The sequence below is a fragment of the Mobula birostris genome, chromosome 27 (assembly GCF_030028105.1).
Source record: "Mobula birostris isolate sMobBir1 chromosome 27, sMobBir1.hap1, whole genome shotgun sequence".
Taxonomy (NCBI): domain Eukaryota; kingdom Metazoa; phylum Chordata; class Chondrichthyes; order Myliobatiformes; family Myliobatidae; genus Mobula; species Mobula birostris.
The window spans coordinates 44,329,143-44,350,928 of NC_092396.1; the positions used below are offsets into that span (position 1 = coordinate 44,329,143).

The 21,786-nt window shown below is 42.9% G+C and overlaps 1 protein-coding gene and 1 pseudogene across 1 annotated transcript in view; one reads left to right on the top strand and one right to left on the bottom strand.

The window, feature by feature from the left end:
• The window catches only part of LOC140188577 (tyrosine-protein kinase STYK1), a 90,119-nt gene extending 68,780 nt beyond the window's left edge, over positions 1 to 21,339 (bottom strand). Inside the window, exon 1 of the mRNA XM_072244994.1 lies at positions 21,124 to 21,339. The gene's annotated coding sequence lies outside the window, so the exon portion shown is untranslated. The remainder of the gene's footprint in view (positions 1 to 21,123) is intronic.
• LOC140188671 (sin3 histone deacetylase corepressor complex component SDS3 pseudogene) lies at positions 1,801 to 8,585 on the top strand (annotated as a pseudogene).
• Positions 21,340 to 21,786: the final 447 nt, after the last annotated feature.

Here is a 21,786-nt window from a genome sequence, read left to right on the forward strand (position 1 = left end):
TTGGACTGTGGGAGTGTACTGCATAGCCTCCAGTATAATAGGGACTACTTTATGTTTTAGTACCACATCACTGAATGTGCTATTAGGCGCGTATTGATCTGTACGTGTGTGCCGGGTTCAGATTCTGCCAGTAAAGAACCATGAAACTTAGCTCCCGTCTCCAGCATTTTTATTAATAATGTTATTGTTTAACCAGGCCACATACACAACAAATTGGCAACGAGGTTAATGAACCTACATCTTATCAGAACACCGTGTTTTAGCTGATAACGACACTCGGAAGAAGAGTGCAAGGAACAAGCCAGGGAGAGTGGGGAGGAGGCAGAGCAAGGCCATGAGTCTGGAAGGAAATGGGAGCACAGCCAGGGCCGGAAATGCCGAGAGACCAAGAGACACAGTCAGAGTCGCAGCATGTCCAGCTGAGACCACAGCCGGCACTGACCCCCAGGGACTGAGGGTCTGCCTGCCCCAGAAGGGAGATAAAAAGGAGCGACACACACATCTAGCTGGAGTGCATTCGTGGTGCTAGTAAAAAGGACACGCGAGTCAAAAAGGAAAATAAGGGGAGAACAGGGCTTAATTAACATAACAAAGATGGCAATGATTGGAACCATTACAGCATTTGATAGTGGCATTGAAAACTGGGTAACTTGCATTGAAATAGTGGAGTTGTATTGTGATGCTAACTGTGTTAAGGATGAAAAGAAAGCCAGCATCTCACGCAGTGTTATGGGAGCAAAAAAACACGGGCTGCTATGGAGCTTGTTAACCCCTGAAAAGCCAGCTGACAAAACGTTCAAGCAAATAGTAGACACTCTCCAACAGCATTTAAACCCCAAACCACTGGTCATTGCTGAAAGATTTAAATTTCATAAACTGAGTCAGAGCAAAAGTGAAAGCATTTCTGAATATTATGTTGAATTGTGCAAATTATCAGAACGTTGTCGATTTGGAGCTGGTCTATCGGACGCATTGAGGGATAGGTTAGTGTGTGGCATGCACTGTGAAACCACACAGAAGAAGCTCCTGTGTGAAAGGGACCTTACATTAGAGAAGGCGCTGAACATTACAATATCAACGGAAACAGCAGAACAGGGTGCTTCTGAGATACAACAAAAATCTCTGGAATATGTCACAAATAAAATGTCACTGAACAGAAATGACGGAAGGAAATGTTAGAGTTGTGGGAATATGTCACATGACCCCGAAGACTGTTGGTTTAAAGACAAAGAATGCAGAAACTGTGGCAAACAGGGCCACATTGGCAGAGTATGCAAAACTAGTCAACAGCAGAAAAAGGGCAAAATACAAAGAAACAAGAAATCCCAGAAAGGAAAACACAACAATGTACACAACATGGAAGAAAGCAGTTCTGATGAAAATGACTCAGCCGAAAGTGAATTATCTTGTCTGCAACTTCACAGCTTGAAAGAGACAGATGATCGAAGAGTAATAAGGATCACTCCACAAGTGGCAGGCATCAGACTGAAAATGGAGTTGGACACAGGCTCAGCTTTAACAGTGATCTCTGTGCATGACTACAAATGACTGTTTTTTCACACATCTCTGAAACGAACTAAACTACTGCTAAAGACTTACACAGGACTGAAAGTGTGTCCCAAAGGTAAAATTAAAGTGACAGTGACCTACAGAGACAAAACACAGCAGCTGAACCTCTATGTACTGAAAAATGGAGGACCACCATTGCTAGGACGTGAATGGCTCAGGAAAATCCAAATGGATTGGTACACCATCAAGGCACTAGATGCGTTAACAAAGGAGGGCAGCTCGGCAGGGTAGATGTCCACAGCTCTCCTCTCACCTATTGTCAACTATTACAATGACGAGGAGGAGTTAGATAGTGTCGACGATGAGGACGAATGCAGTATCCATGGCTGCAACTTGGATGAAGATACAGAGGATGCAAGGGAGACAGATATTGCCAATTAGCAGGATGATGAAGACTACCTGGAAGTAAAAGAGCAGATGTACCAGGAGAAATTGACATCTCTCAAAAGACAGCTACAGCAGTTACACGAAGGCACTTTGCAGGAGTATAAGAAAAGGATGAAGAAACTAGATCAACAATACAAGAAAACAATACTAAATGCAGAGCTTTTTCTGCAACTGGAGACAGAACAAGTAGAAAGGAATTATATTAAAGAAAAGAAAGCAGCAGTGAAGGAATTTGAAGATAAAAAGATCGAGTTAGAAGAAAAGAAAAAGATGATTGAGAATGAGAGGCTAACAATGAAACTCACAGGAGATTCTATGGAGATAAAGCCAATAATGACTAGGAAACTAAGGAGGAGACCGAATGACCCTGCTCCAATTACAGACAAAAGACAAAAACCTGCACCTGCACAGCTAAATTACTTGTTAACAGATGAACAGATAATGGAAGATCTGCGAACTGTCAATAAGCTTAAATCCCCAAAAAGACCAGTATCTCCGTCTTCTCCTGAGTATCTTCCCAGCACTCCTGCTGAATCACCAGCACAAAGATATGAAGCACAAATAGAAGATGGAAAATTATATTATGATAAGAGGTGGTATCATAAAGGTCAGGCTATCTATTTGGAATCTAAGGAGAATACGAAGATTGGCTGTGTAATTAGCTCAGTTGGAACAGATGAGATATGGGTAAGGAAGACAAGTGATAGCACAAAGATGCATATATACCTAGGACAACTGCATAGAGGAGTCTATTATATGGAGGCGATCTGCTGCCTCGAACTCTTAGCAAGTTGGAGGCTCACATCTTCTCAACTCCCTATGCTCAGAGGTCAACTTTTCATGACTTTTATATGGAAATTGGTATTAAAACAAACAAGTTTATTGACAGACTGAAGGACACACTATTTGAAGACACTTTCCAATGCCATCTCAGTTTTGATGATTGTACATATTTTTAAGAATAACATTCACCTTTTCACGGATTTCACTTTGCTTTCGACATCTTTACAAGATGGAGGTGACTACTCTTTATGGCTGGAACCTGCCATTTTGTGGATTGTTTAATTTATTCCAGTCAATATAGCGAAGACCTATTTGCTTCAGTGCCGGACAATCTAGAGAAGACCCCCTCCCCCCCAAGAGACTTGAGTTATAAACAGGTCTTAGACCAAAAGTAAAAAAAAAGGCTCATTATAAATTGATATTATTACTTTACTTTGTCATAATTTGATATTATTGTTACCAAGTAAACAAATGGTAGGTGTTTATATGTTAAGGGTAAACATATTTGTTTAGCATAGTGCCCCAGTTAAAAAAAACTGTTAGTACACTAATAAAAGGGGAGAAGTGTACCATATAGCCTACAGTATAATAAGGGCTTACTTTATGTTTTAGTAACACATCGTTGAATGCGCTATTAGGCACATATTCAGCATGTGCTATCAGGCACATATTGATCTGTACATGTGTGCCAAGTTTGGATTCTGCCAGTAAAGAACCATGAAACTTAGCTCCCGTCTCCAGCATTTTTACTAATAGCGTTGTTGTGTAACCAGGCCACATACACAACAGGGAGGAAATTGGAGCACCCGGCTAAAACCTACAAATTTCCACAGGTAGGACATACAGACTCCTCAGAAATGCACTGGAATTGAATTCCAAACTCTGGCGCCCCAAGCTGTAAAAGTTGGTGGTGCTTGGAGGTTCATGGCAGGGAGAGTTTCTCCCTTCTGCCGCCTGCGTGAGATGATGGGTCTGTCGGGACTTTGAGACTTTTTTTTTTTACCATGCCCATGGTCTGCTCTTTATCAAATTATGGTATTGCTTTGCACTATTGTAACTATATGTTACAATTATGTGGTTTTGTCAGTTTTAGTCTTGGTTTGTTCTGTGTTTTCTTGTGATATCATTCTAGAGGAAACTTATATCATTTTTTAATGCATGCATTTCTAAATGACAATAAACGAGGACTGAGTGTCCTCATAATCTAATACTCAGATAATAATCTAATCTAATACTCTTCTCAATGACTATGTCCAACCATGTCCAAACCAATAACCTTTCAGCACGTCACACTCAGAACTACTGCATCAGAAATCTGAAATTGTAAAATCTGCTTGTTGTTCATCTCCAGTAGTCACATCACCCAAATCATCTCCGCTTTACCTTCAGTGACACACAACTCTCCTGCAACCTCAGAGAAAAGTGCAGCACTACTAGAGGGAGTAAGAAACAGGAAGACAAAGTTCAAAATACACTTGTTAACAAAGCATGTATACATTATTCAACCTTGAGATTAATCTTCTTATAGACAGCTAGAGAACAAAGAAACCTAATAGAGCTCATTAAAAACTGTCAAACAGAAAATGTGTAGAGAAAAAAATTATGCAAATAATAAAAGCAAGCAAACAACATTCAGAACTGAAGTTCATGAAAGTGAGCCCATAGCCATGAAGCCAGTCACAGCTGATCCAGGGTCCTGTTAGTTGCAGGCAACAGTCTCAATTCAGTGCAGAGATGAGTAAACCTTGCTAAGAAGTGAACGGAACACTCTTGTTTCTAGCCCAGTGCTTAAATCTGCCAAACATCAGGTTGTTCCTCACACTCAGACCTGGGCCCTGCCTCTTGGGCCTGGGACCCACCATTTCAATTCAGCTCATACCCGGTCTTTCCAATTTGGCCCAGTGCTTACATCAGTCAAGCATTGGCTTATTCCTCCCCTCTCAGGCCCAGGCCCTGCCACCTTGCTTCACTGCAGCTCTCCTGCACCTTCGATAGTTCGTAACGCAGAAATACCAGGTTGTACAGGGGGTTCAAAAGCTCAACTCCAAAAGGGAAGTTCCAGGCAATTCACTGCAGTGATAATTTTCCATAAAAAGTGCGACTAATAAAGTAGTTATTAGTTTTGTCTGCTACCAGCAAATTGTCACTGCTTCACCAGCGCCATCTAAAACAAGCACATGGGATGTTACTGCTCCCTTCCACGGCATAATGTTGGCCAAGACAGTAGTCAGTGAAAATGGACCTCTCCTCATACTTATCCTGGTCAGGGTGCAGAGGATGACAGAGGGTGAGCCAAAACTCTCATTCAATTTCACAGACTCCACAGAACACAGCTGTACAGCAGAACCTTCCCTCCGACATAGCCCATAATCCTCCCCTTTTTTCTTACGTCCATGTGTGTAGCTAAGACTCTCTCAAATGTCCCCACCATATCAATCTCTATCACCACCCCCAGAAGTGCATTTCAGGCACCAACAATTCAGTGTAAAAATCCCTACCTTTGACATCTCACCTAAACTTCCCTCATTCACCTTAGAAGAATCAGCTAGCACACTCAGAAATCACACTCACTAGACGTTCTCTGCCCTTTCCCATACAAAAGCCCGAAAACAAGCCTGACAGCACGTACCAACAGGCTGAAGGACTATCCCACCGTTATCAGTTTGTTGTATGATAAGATGTACTCTTGACCTCATAATCATTATGAATGTGCACATTGCAGCAAGTTTAATATTTTAGTCATATTTGAGTAATATTGTAAGTACATTCAATTTGTAAGGAGTATCTGAACAGCATGCACCATTACACCACTACGTCGTAGAAGAGCGTCTCACTAAAGAAACACTGAGACAACCAAATATCACGGGCTCCTGTGTTTTTCCTTCAGTTAGCTTCTGGAGTTACAATACATAATAGTGGTGACGGTGACGTTTTAACATGAACTGGAGATGACTACCTACCTATTGAAGTGCAGCACCTGTTTCTTAAGGGGAGAGAGATATTCAAATTTAAAAAGGCAGAAAATTGACAAAATGAACAAGCAAAATGCCATGGGTTTATAAACGGGGAACATTGGATGATAATGATAATAAATTTTTTAAAAAGCAGAAATGGTTGTCTACATTTAGAAAGATAGACACATTAAAATGCACAGCAGATAAGTGGATGATAATGAATTGAGCAGTATTTTAAAGCAAACAGAATAACCAAAAGAAACGAGTGCCAGTTTTACTTAGTGCAATAGGTGGAAAAACATATCGTCTGTTTCAAAGTTTGACTGCTCCAACCAAACCAGCTGAAGTAAGCTTTGCTGATATTGTGAAAATAAGCACGAGCATTTAGAACCGAAACCACTGTTGACTGCAGAATGCTTCAGGTTTCATAAGCGGAATTAAAAAGGAGAGTCTATTTCAGCTTTTGAGGCTGAACTGAAGAAACTGTCCGAGGATTGTTAGTTCAGTGATGGGTTTAAAGATGCATTGATGGATTGTTTAGTTTGTGGAATTTTACAAGAAAGCATTCAGAAATGGCTCTTCATTATGAACAACTCACATTTAAAATAGCAGTTCAATATCGCTGCTTCAATGGAAACAGCAGCCAGAGGTACAATTGAGTTGCAATTAGGAGTGAGAGTGAACATGAATAAAATTACAATATTAAAAAAAACCTACCTACTTGAACAAATTCTGTTACCATTTTGCTAGGGACCACATACGCCAGACCAATGCAGGGTTAAAGGGGAAACTTGTAGAAAATGCAACAAAGTAGGACACGTACAAAAAGTATGTCAGGTGGACATATATAAATGGGCTGCACAGTAAAGAGTAAAGGTCAAGTTGCAGTTTCAAAGACAACACTAATCTGCATGTTATTGATGAAAAATCTGATGATGAGAATGACACAGACTAAATACCCAATGTGAAAACTAACAAGAGACAAGCAATATGGCTTACACCAGAACTGAGTGGCAAATTCATTAAAATTGCACTGGACAGTGGCTCAGCTGTTTCAGTAATTCCACAAAATAAGCTTGAATGGCACTTTAGAGATCCTGAACTGAAGCCTGCACATATTCAACCAGGAGCTTCTACTGAAGATAAGATAATTTTAGTGGGAGTGAGGCCTGTGACCAGTGGTGTGCCACAGGGATCAGTGCTGGGTCCATTGTTACTTGTCATCTATGTCAATGATCTGGATGATAATGTGGTAAATTGGATCAGCAAATTTGCTGACGATACAAAGATTGGAGGTGTAGTGGACAGTGAGGAAGGTCTTCAAAGCTTGCAGAGCGATTTGGAGCAGCTGGAAAAATGGGCTGAAAAATGGCAGATGGAGTTTATTACAGACAAGTGTGAGGTATTGCACTTTGGAAGGACAAACCAAGGTAGAACATCCAAGGTAGAACATACAAGGTAAATGGTAGGACACTGAGGAGTGTAGTAGAACAGAGGGATCAGGGAATACAGATACAAAATTCCCTAAAAGTGGTGTCACAGGTAGATAGGGTTGCAAAGAGAGCTTTTGGTACATTGACCTTTATAAATCAAAGTATTGAGTATAAGAGCTGGAATGTTATGATGAGGTTGTATAAGGCATTGGTGAGGCCGAATGGAGTATTGTGTTCAGTTTTGGTCACCAACTTACAGGAAGGATATAAATAAGGTTGAAAGAGTGCAGAGAAGGCTTACAAGGATGTTGCCAGGACTTGAGAAACTCAGTTACAGAGAAAGGTTGAATAGGTTAGGACTTTATTCCCTGGAGCGTAGAAGAATGAGGGGAGATTTGACAGTGGTATATGAAATTATGATGGGTATAGATAGAGTGAATGCAAGCAGGCTTTTTCCACTGAGGCTGGGGGAGAAAAAAACCAGAGGAGATGGGTTAAGGGTGAAGGGGAAAAGATTAAAGGGAACTTTAGGGAGGGCTTCTTCACACAGAGGGTGGTGGGAGTATGGAATGAGCTGCCAGATGAAGTGGTAAATGCGGGCTCACTTTTAACATTTAAGAAAAACTTGGACAGGTACATGGATGAGAGGTGTATGGAGGGATATGGTCCAGGTGCAGGTCAGTGGGACTAGGCAGAAAAATGGTTCGGCACAGCCAAGAAGGGCCAAAAGGCCTGTTTCTGTGCTGTAATGTTCTATGGTTCTATGTCTTTACAAACCTTTCTAGAGCAGAACACTTCAGCAAAGTGCACGTAACTGAGGTCTACCTATAGATGGAGATGGAAGAAGAATCTAAAGTGTATCTTGCTATAAACACTCACAAAGGGCTTTATCAACAGAAGAGGGATATTTCTGGAGTAGCATCTGCACCCCGGCAGAAATCTATGGACCAGGAATTGCAAGACTGCCCAGGCACTCAGTGTTACCTGGATGACATCATTGTTATTAGTGAGGATGACATGGAATATTTCCAAAATCTCAGGACACTGTTAAAAAGCTTAGAATAGCATGGACTTAGAGTACAACACAACAAGTGTGAATTCTTTAAACCAAGCATCACTTACTGTGGTCACACCATTGATGCACAAGATTTACACAAGTGTGCTAATTCCAAGCACTGGTGGATGCCCCACGGCCAAAGCACACATCACAGCTGTGGACTTTTTTTAGGATTTGTCAATTACTATAAGTTCCTGCCAAACATAGCTACTTGTCCTCTCCCTTGAACTTATCACCTCAGATCGCACTGCAGCACACTCCACAACCAACAGCTCAGCAGCTATGCCGTTTGCATATTGTCCTTTGTGTTTACACTTGGATCTCTTCAAACCCTACGTCAGAATGAGTATGCAGGATAATCAGCTGAGACAAATTGAAGGCAATTCAAACAAGAAGGTTTGAAGTTTCACCTCTGCACAAGCAGCCCTAGTGAGGGACTACAGAGGTGATCAAAAGTGGGCACTTGGAAATTTTAAGATCAGAAGAGGACCATTCTTCTACACAATTATATACAAGACCATAAGATCATAAGACGTAGGAACAGAGTTAGGCTATTTGGGCCTAATTCTCCTTAAGTCTGCTCTGCCACTTCATCATGCCTGACCCATTTCCCCCTCAATCCCATTCTCCTTCCTTCTCCCCATAACCTTTCACAACCTGACAAGTAGAGAACCTGTCAATGTTCACCTTAAACACACCCAGTGACATGGCCTCTGCAGTTGTCTGTGGCAACAAATTCCACAGATTCAGCATCATCTGGCTAAATAAAATTCCTCCTCGTTTCTGTTCAAAATGGACATCCCTCTATTATGAGGATGTGCTCTCTGGTCCTAGACTCCCCCACCAAAGGAAACATCCTCTTCACATCCAGTCTACCTTGGCCCTCCAACATTTAATACATTTCAATGAGATCCCCCCTTATTCTTTAACTCCCAGCAAGTATGGGCCTAGAACTTTAATCACTACTCATATGATAGCTCTTTCATTCCTGGAATCATACTCGTGAACCTCCTCTGAATCCTCTCCAATATCATCCTTTCTTAAATAAGAGGCCCAAAACTGCTCACAATACTCTGAGGTGCCTTATACAGTCTCAGCATTACGTCCTTGCTTTTATACTCTAATCCTCTTGAAATAAATGCTAACATTGCTTATGCCTTCTTCACCATGATTCACTCTGCAGATTAATCTTTAGGGCTCCCAAATCCCCTTTCACCTTGGATTTTTGCATTTTCTCCCCATTTAGAACCTAGTCTACGCTTTTATTCCATCTACCAAAGCACATGATCTTGCACTTCCAGACTCTGCCACCTCTTTGCCCTTTTTCCTAATCCAAGTCCTTCTGCAGCCTCTCTGCTTCCTCAACACTACCTGGTCCTCACCTTATCTTTGTATCAGACCCTTGTGGAACACCACTAGTCACCGGCAGCCAATTTGAAAAGGATCCCTTTATTCTCAGTCTTTGCCTCCTGTCAATTAGCCAATGCTCTATCCATGCTGCTATCTTTTCTATAATACCCTGGGCTCTTACCTTGTTTGGCAGCCTTATATGCGGTACTGTGTCAAAGGCCTTCTGAAAATCTAAGTACACAACATCCATCCAATTCTCCTTTGTCTTTCCTGCTTGTTATTTTTTTTCAAAGAATTTCACAGATTTGTCAGGCAAGATTTTCTCGAGGAAATCATGCTACTTCGGTCTTTTTTATTATGTGCCTCCCAGTACTCCAGAACTACATCCTTAACAATTGATTCCAACACCTTCCCAACTACTGAGGTCAGGCTAACTGGCCTATACTTCCCTTTCTTCTGCCCCCTTCCCTTCTTGAAGAGTGGAGTGACATTTGTAATTTTCCATTCCTCCAGAATCATGCCAAAATTTACTGATTCTTGAAAGATCATTGATAATCCCTCCACATCTCTTCAGCTACCTCTTTTAGAAACCTGGGGAGTGTAGTCCATCAGGTTCTAGTGACACACCTACCTTCAGATCTTTCAGTTTCCCAAGCACCATCTCCCTAGTAATAGCAACTGCACCCATTTCAGACTCTTGTCAGTCTCGAACTTCCAGTATACTACTAGTGTCTTCCACAGTGAAGACAGATGCAAAATACTTATTCAGTTCACCTGCTATTTCCTTGTCCCCATGACTACCTCTCCAGCATCATTTTCACGTCCAACATCTTCTTTATATATCTGAAAAAAACTTCTGATATTTAATATTTTCATTTTTGATATTATTGGCTAGCTACATTCATATTTTATTCCCTCCCCCGGTTATTTTAGTTGCCCTCTGTTGGTTTTTCAAAATTTCCAAATCTTCTAACTTCCCACTAATTTTTGCTTTATTATATGCCCCCTCTTTTTTGTCATCTTAGGTTTGACTTCCCTTGCCAACCATGGTTGCGTCATCGTGCTTTTAAAATACTTCCTCTTCTTTGGGATGTATCTATCCTGTGCCTTCTGAATTGCTCCCGAAAATTCCAGCTATTTCTGCTCTACCATCATTCCTGCTAGTGTCCCCTTCCAAACAATTTTGGCTGGCTCCTCTCCCATGCCCCTTTACTCCACTGTAATACATCCGACTTTATCTTCTCCCTCTCAAATTTCAGGGTGAATTCTATTACATTAAGATCACTGTTTCCTAAAAGTTCCTTTACCTTAAGCTTCCTAATAATATCTGGTTCATTACACAACACCCAAGCCAGCATGGCCGACCCCCGAGTGGGCTCAACCACAAGTTGCTCCAAAAAGCTTTCTCAGAGGCATTCCACTATTATACCTTGGGATCCAGCATCAACTTGATTTTCCCAATCTACCTGCCTCTTCGAAAGATTGTGTACCTTTGGATATAAGACTTTCAACTACAATCGTTTTTCAACTGTGACCCCGTAATACCCATGTCATACATGCCAATCTCGAATTGCTCCACAAGATCATCTACCTTATTTTGTCTACTGCATGTATATCACCTTCAGTCCTGTATTTGTCCCCCTTTTACACTGAAGCCCATCCACTGACTGCAATTTTGCCCTATCATTTGCCTGTCCTTCCTAACAGTCTCACTATACATGACCTCTGCCTGTAAAACAATATCCCTGTCCTCAGCCCCATCACTCCAGTTCCCATCCCCCTGCCAAATTAGTTTAAGCCCTTCCCAATACCTTTAGCAAACCTGTCCGCAAGGATATTGGTGTCCCTTGAGTCCAGGTGTAGCCTGTCCCTTTTGTATACGTTATTCTTTTCCCAGAAGAGGTCCAATGATTCATCAGTCTGAAACCCTGGCCTCTGAACCAATTCATCTGCCAAATCATCCTATTGCCCTCAGTGGCGCATAGCACGGGCAGAAATCCAGTTTGCTACCCTGGTGGTTTTGCTTTTCTGCTTTCTACCTATCTAAATTCTCTCTACAGAAACTCCTCTCTTTTCCTTCCTATGTCATTGGTACCAATATGTATCAAGCCTTCTAGCTGCTCACTCTCCCCTTTAGAAAGTTGTGGACAGGATCTGAGATGTCCCTGACCCTGGCAGCTGGGAGGCAACATACCATCCGGGTCTCTCTATCCAGCTAGACTCTCCCATCTGCTCTTCTGACTATGGAATCTCCTATCACCACTGCATTCCTCCTCTGGCCCCCTTCTCTTCCAGAGTGCCAGAGGCTGTGCATCTCCCCTGGTAGGTTGCCCCATCCCCACCAAACAATATCCCAAAATGTTATACTCGTTATTAAGGGGAATGGCCACAGGGACATTCTGTACTGGCTGCCTACTTCCCTTTCTTCTTCTGACTGCCACCCATTCACCTGCTTCCTGTAACCTAGAGGTGACCACCTCCCTGGAGCTCCTAGCTATCATCTCCTCTAATATACAGACATATTTGAGTTGAGATACGTTCTATATTGAGGTGGGGTACATAACTAAGCAGGGAGGAGTGTGGTGCATAACTATTTCAGTATCCTTTGAGTAATATCATAAATATATTGTTTAAGCATTCTATATTTACATAATTCATTATGAGTTTATATGCAAAAGTACATGAATGGCATACGTCATATGTGAGCACCTCACTTGAAGAAAAACTAAATAGACAAACAATCTCGAGTTTGTGTGCCTTTCTTTTGATTAGTTTCTGGAGTTACGAAACATATCACACATTCTTATTTACCTGCACTGCTCTTTCTCTATAGCTGTTATGCTTTATTCTGCATTGTTATTATTTTACCTTATGCAATTTGCAATAATCTGATTTGCATAAACAGTATGTAAAACAAGAGCTTCACTGTATCTAGGTACATGTGATATTAATAATTACCCATTGATCATTGCTGCTCTGGGGAAAAGACATTTATTGTAACCCCTTATCTATGCCTCTCAATCATATATATAGCTCTATCCAGTTGTCTCTTGTTCACTCAACCTTTTCTCATAAGATGTTCTCTAATCCAGGCAGCATCTCCTTTGTACCCTCTCTAAAGCTTCCACATATACTGAGATAGATTTTCTTTTTTATTAATTTCCAGGATTTGAGCATTCCTGACAGGCCAGTGCACATTGCCCACCTTAATTTAAGAAATGACCAGTGGTGTGCCTCAGGGATCTGTTCTGGAACCCCTACTCTTTGTGATTTTTATAAATAACCTGGATGAGGAAGTGGAGGGATGGGTTAGTAAATTTGCTGATGACACAAAGGTTGGAGGTGTTGTGGATAGTGTGGAGGGCTCTCAGAGGTTACAGCAGGACATTGATAGGATGCAAAACTGGGCTGAGAAGTGGCAGATGGAGTTCAACCCAGATAACTGTGAGGTGGTTCAATTTGGTAGGTAAAATATGATGGCAGAATATAGTATTAATGGTAAGACTCTTGGCAGTGTGGAGGATCAGAGGAATCTTGGAGTCCAATTCCATAGGACGCTCAAAGCTGACAAGCAGGTTGATTCTGTGGTTAAGAAGGCATACGGTGTATTGGCCTTCATCAATCGTGGGATTGAGTTTAGGAGCCGAGAGGTGATGTTGCAGCTATATAGGACCCTGGTCAGACCCCACTTGAAGTACTGTACTTAATTCTGGTTGCCTCACTACAGGAAGGATGTGGAAACCATAGAAAGGGTGCAGAGGAGATTTACAAGGGTGTTGCCTGGATTGGGGAGCATGCCTTATGAGAATAGGTTGAATAAACTCAGCCTTTTCTGCTTGGAGCGATGGAGGATGAGAGGTGGCCTGATAGAGGTGTACAAGATGATGAGAGGCATTGATTGTGTGGATAGTCAGAGGCTTTTTCCCAGGGCTGAAATGGCTAGCACGAGAGGGCACAGTTTTAAGGTGCTTGGAAGTAGGTATGGAGGGGATGTCAGGAGTAAGATTTTTGTTAAGCAGAGAGTGGTGAGTGCGTGGAATGGGCTGCCGGTGGCGGCGGTGGAGGCAGAAACGATAGGGTCTTTTAAGAGACTCCTGGATGGCTACATAGAGCTTAGAAAAATAGAGGGCTATGGGTAACCCTGGGTAATTTCTAAGGTAAGGACATGTTCAGCACAGCTTTGTGGGCCAAAGGGCCTGTATTGTGCTGTAGGTTTTCTATGTTTCACTGCTGATAGGGAGCACTGACATTTGAATCCAGGGATAATAAAAAATGATGCAGTATCGAAAGTCAGGATGCTGCAGAGTTTAGAGGGAGGCCTGTAAGCAGAGGTGTTTGTACAAACCCTCATGGGTTCGGGGCAACCTGGGCAGTAACAATGCATTTTGCAGATGATAGACACTGTAGCTACTGGGAGCTGGTGGAGGGGGAATGAATGTTTAGCGGGTCAGTGCGGGTGGAAAGCTTTGTCCTGGATGGGGCCAAGCTGCTTGAGAGTTTCTGAAGCTGCATTATTCCAGGCAAATGCAGACATTCCATCTCTCTTTACCTGTGTCATGAAGGTGGTTGAAAGGCACAGAATAAAAGCCCACTAAAAACGAACACCCAATATGCAAAGAAAAAAAATCATGCAAACTGTAACCACAACCACACAGTGTTTCTGGCCTGAAGTCCACAAGAGAGTTCAGCACAGCATCGAGTAAATGCCATAGAGCGGCGGTGTGAATTGGCCCCCACTTTGCTTTGGGCCTCGACATCCTGATCTTTTCAATCTGGCCTGGTGCTTGAATCTCCATCTGAACACTGGGTTCTGCTGCTTCGAGTGGCAATCTGAACTGGCCAGTACCTCACCTTGGGTCTCGACATCCTGATCTTTTCAATCTGGCCTGGTGCTTGAATCTCCATCTGAACACTGGGTTCTGCTGCTTCGAGTGGCAATCTGAACTGGCCAGTACCTCACCTTGGGTCTCGACATCCTGATCTTTTCAATCTGGCCTGGTGCTTGAATCTCCATCTGAACACTGGGTTCTGCTGCTTCGAGTGGCAATCTGAACTGGCCAGTACCTCACCTTGGGTCTCGACATCCTGATCTTTTCAATCTGGCCTGGTGTTTGAATCTCCATCTGAACACTGGGTTCTGCTGCTTCGAGTGGCAATCTGAACTGGCCAGTACCTCACCTTGGGTCTCGACATCCTGATCTTTTCAATCTGGCCTGGTGCTTGAATCTCCATCTGAACACTGGGTTCTGCTGCTTCGAGTGGCAATCTGAACTGGCCAGTACCTCACCTTGGGTCTCGACATCCTGATCTTTTCAATCTGGCCTGGTGTTTGAATCTCCATCTGAACAACGGGTTCTGCTGCTTCGAGTGGCAATCTGAACTGGCCAGTACCTCACCTTGGGTCTCGACATCCTGATCTTTTCAATCTGGCCTGGTGCTTGAATCTCCATCTGAACACTGGGTTCTGCTGCTTCGAGTGGCAATCTGAACTGGCCAGTACCTCACCTTGGGTCTCGACATCCTGATCTTTTCAATCTGGCCTGGTGTTTGAATCTCCATCTGAACAACGGGTTCTGCTGCTTCGAGTGGCAATCTGAACTGGCCAGTACCTCACCTTGGGTCTCGACATCCTGATCTTTTCAATCTGGCCTGGTGTTTGAATCTCCATCTGAACAACGGGTTCTGCCGTTTCAAAATGCTGGACTTCACCGCCTTGATTTGGTCTGCAAATCTCTGCCCAGAAAAAAATGGGTTCTGCTGCTTGGATAGGCTGAACTTAGCCACCTCAATTCGACCTGTAAATCTCTGCCTGAACTTCATGTTCAGTAGCATCGACACACTCTGAGGTCTGGACCCTGTGGCTTCAGTTCGGCCTGTGCCCAACCTTTCACACTATTGGCAATGGGCCCGCCACCTCGCCTTACCTCACAAATGTCACCGCGTTGCCTCCAAGTCCAAAGTTACAGACTATTACTTGCAATGATTGTTTGCCAGAAAAAAAATGTGGTAAGCAAAGTATTTGCTTAGGGTGGGTAGCCAGTACCTGTTTCCCAGGGCACGAACAGCAAACACCAGAGGGCATATGTACAAAGTTAGGGGAGATATCAGGGGTAAGTTGTCTATTTGTTTGTTTTTTTTTCCACACAGAGGGTTGTGGGTGCCTGGAATGACTTGCCAGGGATGGTGGTGGAGGCTAAAACATCAGGGGTATTTAAGAGCCTCTTGGACAGGTACATGGATGAAAGAAAAATAGAGGGTTACGGGGTAATGTGGGTTTAGTACTTTTTTTCCGGAATATATGGGTTGGCACAACATTGAGGACTGAAGGGCCTGTACTGTGCTGTAGTATTCTAGTGTTTAGTGCCTAATATTTAGTTACAAACAAGAGAAACCCTGCAGATGCTGGAAATCCAAACAACACCCACAAAATGCTGCAAAAACACAGCAGGCCAGGCAGACTCTGTTGAAAAGAGTACAGTCAACGTTTCAGGTCATGACTCTTCAGCAGCAATGTGGAAAAAAAGATTAGGAGTAGATTTAAAAGGTGGGGGGGAGAGAGGGAGAAAGACAAGGGGAGGGTGAAACACAACATAACAGAGGGCATTCTGAATGAAGACAGAATTTTGCCTCTGCTGTGCAATAGTTACATCTCCCAGTTGCACCTGTCATAGGTAAACTGGTGGTGATCAGACCAAGTAGACACATGAATCTGAAAAATGGACAGGTACAAGAAAACTGAAATGAATGCAGAACACACAAGAAGCAAACAAGCCCTCAGGCAGCATCTGTGCAAAGAGAAACTGGGTCTTTCCAACATTCTGTAAGAAAGTTTTATCAGTTGTGAAGCAGTTACACAGAACAGAGAATAGTATAGCACAGTACAAGCCCTTCGGCCCACATTGTTCTGCCGACCCTTAAACCCTGGTTCCCATATAACCCTCCACCTTAAATTCTTCCATATACCTGTCTAGTCGTCTCTTAAACTTCACGAGTGTATCTGCCTCCACCACTGACTCAGGCAGTGCATTCCACGCACCAACCACTTTCTGAGTAAAAAACCTTCCTCTAATATCCCCCTTGAACTTCCCACCCCTTACCTTAAAGCCATGTCCTCTTGTATTGAGCAGTGGCGCCCTGGGGAAGAGGTGCTGGCTATCCACTCTATCTATTCCTCTTATTATCTTGTACACCTCTATCATGTCTCCTCTCATCCTCCTTCTCTCCAAAGAGTAAAGCCCTAGCTCTCTTAATCTCTGATCATAATGCATACTCTCTAAACCAGGTAGCATCCTGGTAAATCTCCTCTGTACCCTTTCCAATGCTTCCACATCCTTCCTATAGTGAGGTGACCAGAACTGGACACAGTACTCCAAGTGTGGCCTAACCAGAGTTTTATAGAGCTGCATCATTACATCGCGACTCTTAAACTCTATCCCTCCACTTATGAAAGCTAACACCCCATAAGCTTTCTTAACTACCCTATCCACCTGTGTTACAATCTGCTATAGATCCAATCTGCCCACCAGGATTCAACCAACTCATATTTTAAGTCCGCAAACAGAGTGTTCACCATGGAGAAACACTGATCCATCAGCTGACAGAGGAATACAGGTAGTAACCAGCTAACTTCTTTGCTTGAAGGTCACACTCTTGATAAAGACATACAGTGAAGCTGTCAGAAAAACACAAGATTCCAGCAAAATAACTCCATCAATCTATTCCCTGAACTTCCGAAATAATAGCTTCCTACAGAAGTTCCCACCTTGTATTTGATTTTATTCTAGGACAAAAGAAACGCTGGAAACTCGTGTCGGAGCCACTGGTTTGTGCTCGAGCTACTAATTGTCACAGATTTCAGGTACTGCCTCTGCTCTCGACTCTACTGGAACTGCACCATCTTATAACCCTTCCTGAACTCTCGCAAGAAAAAATAAAATCAGCACAGGTGCGGTAGAAATTCTTCCAACCACACAGCCGAGGTGACAAGGCAGAGGCTGAAGCATGGAACTTAACCACGCTCCCCACAATCAACTTTCACCACTGTAAGGTCTTCAATGGTCCACATAGTTTAAGGTTAGTACCACATAAGTAATTAAATTCAGTGGGTTAGTTGTTGACTGTAAAATATCTCTGAGGGTAGGTTAATGGCTAAAAGCAAAATCAAAAAGGAGATGGTGGACAAGTAAGAGAATGCAGGGCGCTGGGAAATGAGAGGGCAAAGTGAGAAAATGGGATTGTTCCTGACGGCAGCTGGTTCAAAGTAAATTTATATCGAAATACGTATACTTCACCATATACAATGCTGAGATTCATTGTCTTCAGGGCAATGACAGTAAATACAAGAAACATAATTGAATCAATAAAAGACCACACCCAACAAAATGGACAAATAACCAATGTACAAAAGACAACAAACTGTGCAAATATAAAAAGAAACAAAATAATCATACTAATAATAAATAAGCAATAAATACTAATAATATGAGGTGACCAGTTTTTGAAAGTGAGTCCATGGTTTGTGGGAATAGTTTAGTAATGGGGTGAGTGAAGTTGAGTGAAGTTATCCCCACTGGTTCAAGAGCCTGTTGGTTGAAGGGATAATAACTGTTCCTGAACCTCGTGATGTGGGTCCTGGGGCTCCTGTATCTTTTTCCAGATGGCAGCAGCGTGAAAAGTGGGGATCTCTGATGATGGATGATGCTTTCCTGTGACAGCGCTCCATGGTGGGGAGGGCTTAACCCATGATGGACAGGGCCATATCCACTACTTTTCTGTGCAGGGGCACTTGTGTTTCCATACCAGGCTGTGATTAAACCGGTCAATATACTCTCCATCACATAGGAGTGTGTCAAAGTTTTAGATGTCACGTTTGAATCTTCACACACTTCTAAGGAAGTAGAAGCACTGCTGTGCTTTCTTCATAGAAACCACGGACCCAGCACAGTTCCTCTGAAATGATAACACGGGAATTTTAAAGTTTCTGACCCTCTCCACCTCAGTGCCCAATTAGGACTGGCCTATGGACCTCTAGTTTCCTCCTCCTAAAGTCAATAATCATAGCATTCATGACACTGAGTGAAAGATTTTCAATCAATCTCCTATGTACCGATTCAGCACCACCTCTGATTCAGCCAATGACAGTGGTATTATACACAAACTTAAATATGGTATTAGAGCTGTACTTAGCCTTACAGAGATTAGTATAAAGCAAGTACAGCAGTGGACTAAGCACACGGCCTCGTGGTACACCTGTGCCGATGATGATTGTGGAGGAGATGTTGTTTCCAATCCAAATTCACTAGGGTTTGCAAGTGATGAAATCGAGGATCCAGTTGCACAAGGAAGTGCTCTTGGTTTGATTAATATGAATGCCGAGCTGTAGTCAATAAAGAGCATCCTGATGTATGCATCTTCGCTGTCCAGATTTTCCAGGGTTGAGTGTTAACAGGGTTAACAATCAACTACAACATTTTCCCAACCAATAAAGTCAGGCTACCTGGCCTATACTTTAATTTCTTCTGCCTTCCACCCTTCTTGAAGAGTGGAGTGAAATTTGCATATTTCCAGCCCTTCAGAACCATTCCAGAATCAAGTGATTCTTGAAAGATCATTACTAATTCCTCCACAATCTCTTCAACTGCCTCGTACAGAACCATGGGGTGTAGTCCAGCTGATCCAGGTAACTTATTCAGACATTTCAGCTTCTAAATCACCTTCTGCCTAGTAATAACAACTACACTCACTTCTGCCCCTGAGCACTCTTGAACTTCTGGCAAACTGCTCATGTCTTCCAAAGTGAAAACTGATGTTCACCCACCATTTCCTTGTTCCCCATTACTACCTCTCCAGTGTCACTTTCTAGTGGTCCATTATCTACTCTTACTTCTCTTTATATATCTGCAAAGAAACTTTTAGCATCCTCTTTGATATTGTTGGCTAGTGTACCTTATATTTCATCTTTTCCCCCCTTATGACTTTTTAGTTGCTTTCTGTTGGCTTTTAAAAATTTCCTAATTCTGTAACTTCCCACTAATTTTTGCTCTATTATATCTCCTCTCTTTTGTTTTTATGGTGGCTTTGACTTCCCTTGTCAGCTACAATTGTGTTATCCTGAATTTAGAATACTACAGCTTTTTTGGGATGTACCTAACCTGTGCCTTCCAAATTGCTCCCAGAAACTCCAGCCATTGCTGCTCTGCTCATCCATGCTGATGTTCCCTTCCAGTCAACTTTGACCAGCTCCTCTCTCATGCCTCTGTACTTCTCTTTATTCCACTGTAATACTGATTCTTTAGCTTCTTCCTCTCAAATTGCAGGGTGTCTATCATATTATGATCACTGTCTCCTAACGGCTCTTTTACCTTAAGCTCCCTAATCAAATCCAGTTCATTGCACAATACTCAATCCAGAACAGCTGATCCCCTAGTGGGCTCAAACACAAGCTACCCCTAAAAAGCTAACTCATAGGCATTCTACAAATTCTCTCCCTTGGGATCCAGCATCAATCTGATTTTCCCAATCTACTTGCATATTGAAATCTCCATGACCTTGGCAATATTGCCCTTTTGACAAGCCCTTTCTATTCATCTCCAAATGTAGTTTGTAGTCCCTATTCTGGCTGCTCTTTGGAGGCCTGTATGTAACTTCTATCAGCGTCTTTTTACCCTTGTACTTTCTTAATTCTATCCACAAGGATTCTACATCATCTGATCCAATGTCACCTCCTTCTAATGACTTGATTTCATTTTTTTTTAAACCAACAGAGCCACACCACTCCTCACCTAACCACCTGTCCTTTTGATAAAATATGTCTTCTTGGAATTTCAACTCCCAACTATAATCTCCTTTCATCCATGACTCAGTGTTTTAACTAAGTGTCAGCTTCTTGGAAATTAAAGTGCGCCACTCACACATGGCACTGTATCGTATGAAGCAACGGAGCGCAAACGCTCTCTTGGAACAAGGGGCAGAAACTATAGGAGCGAGGAGGGCAAAATAGCCAGAAACACCCAGCGGCATGTGACTAGAAAATTAAATCCCTGTGCCTTGCTAATAAGATCCGTACATTTTAAAACAGAAATCTGAAATACGGATATTGCGGTAAATGCTCAACAGATCAGGCAGCATTTGCGGAGGGCGAACGGAGTCGACATTTCAGATGAATTTAATTGAAGATGTGCAGCGAGCTTCAAACAAGCTGGAGATTTCGCCAGGTTATTGGGCACAAATTTAATGCTACTTATCTTTTCAAAGATGTTGTCTGACCCGCTGAGTATTCTTTCCCAAAGCGAAAACATCATGGTAACAATTCCGTGGTAACGAAATTCTCTAATCAAATGGAGACTTCTAGTCTCCAGCCGCGGGCAGGTAGACCGTGAGGGATAGGGACCCCTTCCCTCCACATGAGGAGGTCCCAATCACAGCATCTGCCCCACACAACCCTTTTCTCGTCCTCAGATTCACCTGCCAGGTACGAAGCTTTACTAGGTTACCTGTTCGCCGGCCGTTTTCTAAAGGAAAGGATGAGGAAACACGACGCCACTTTTAGCCAAATTTCTGCATTTTTAAACGATAGTTAGCGACACCTTACCAGGTAGGAGAGGGAGGGTACTCGTCAGTCCCACCCAGAACACCAGCGCTTTCTGTCAGTCTCCATCCGATGAAGCTGTACAGTCTACAAATCCAGGCACTTTTTTTGTCTGCTTTTGAAGGATGATTTAATTTGCAGTCTGTGTATCACCAGTTCCTATCGGACTTCCACCGACCGTAGCGACCCGAATGCAAGGAGATGCGCCGCGTTTGCACACCCTCCGCTCGTTAACCCTCGGTATAGGATGTGACGCAGGCCGGGTGGGGCTCGATCACCTGCGTCACTCAGGCTCCAGGTATTCCGTCCATCAACACATCGGAGCCGTGTACCAACCAAATCGGGATCAGCTTCGAACAGTTTGTTTTTTTTTTGGCGGGGGGAGGGTAGTTAGGCAAATCTTCCGCATGGAACTTCTTCCATTAACCAAAGGAGGGAGAAAATACCTCCGGCGGCATCACTGGAACCGACGAGCGGGAACGCCCTTCAGGCTCCCCAGTTAGCCTGCCTGGCAGCCGGAGGAATTGGGAAATATTGTCTGATGGTTATTTGTGGGATCCTGCTGTTTGCGGGAAAATGATGATCTAACTGCAGAGCACTTTGGTCTCTCTTCAGCAAAGCTCAAAACTCAACGGAGCCTCTGCAGGGTAATTTATATAGGTAGCT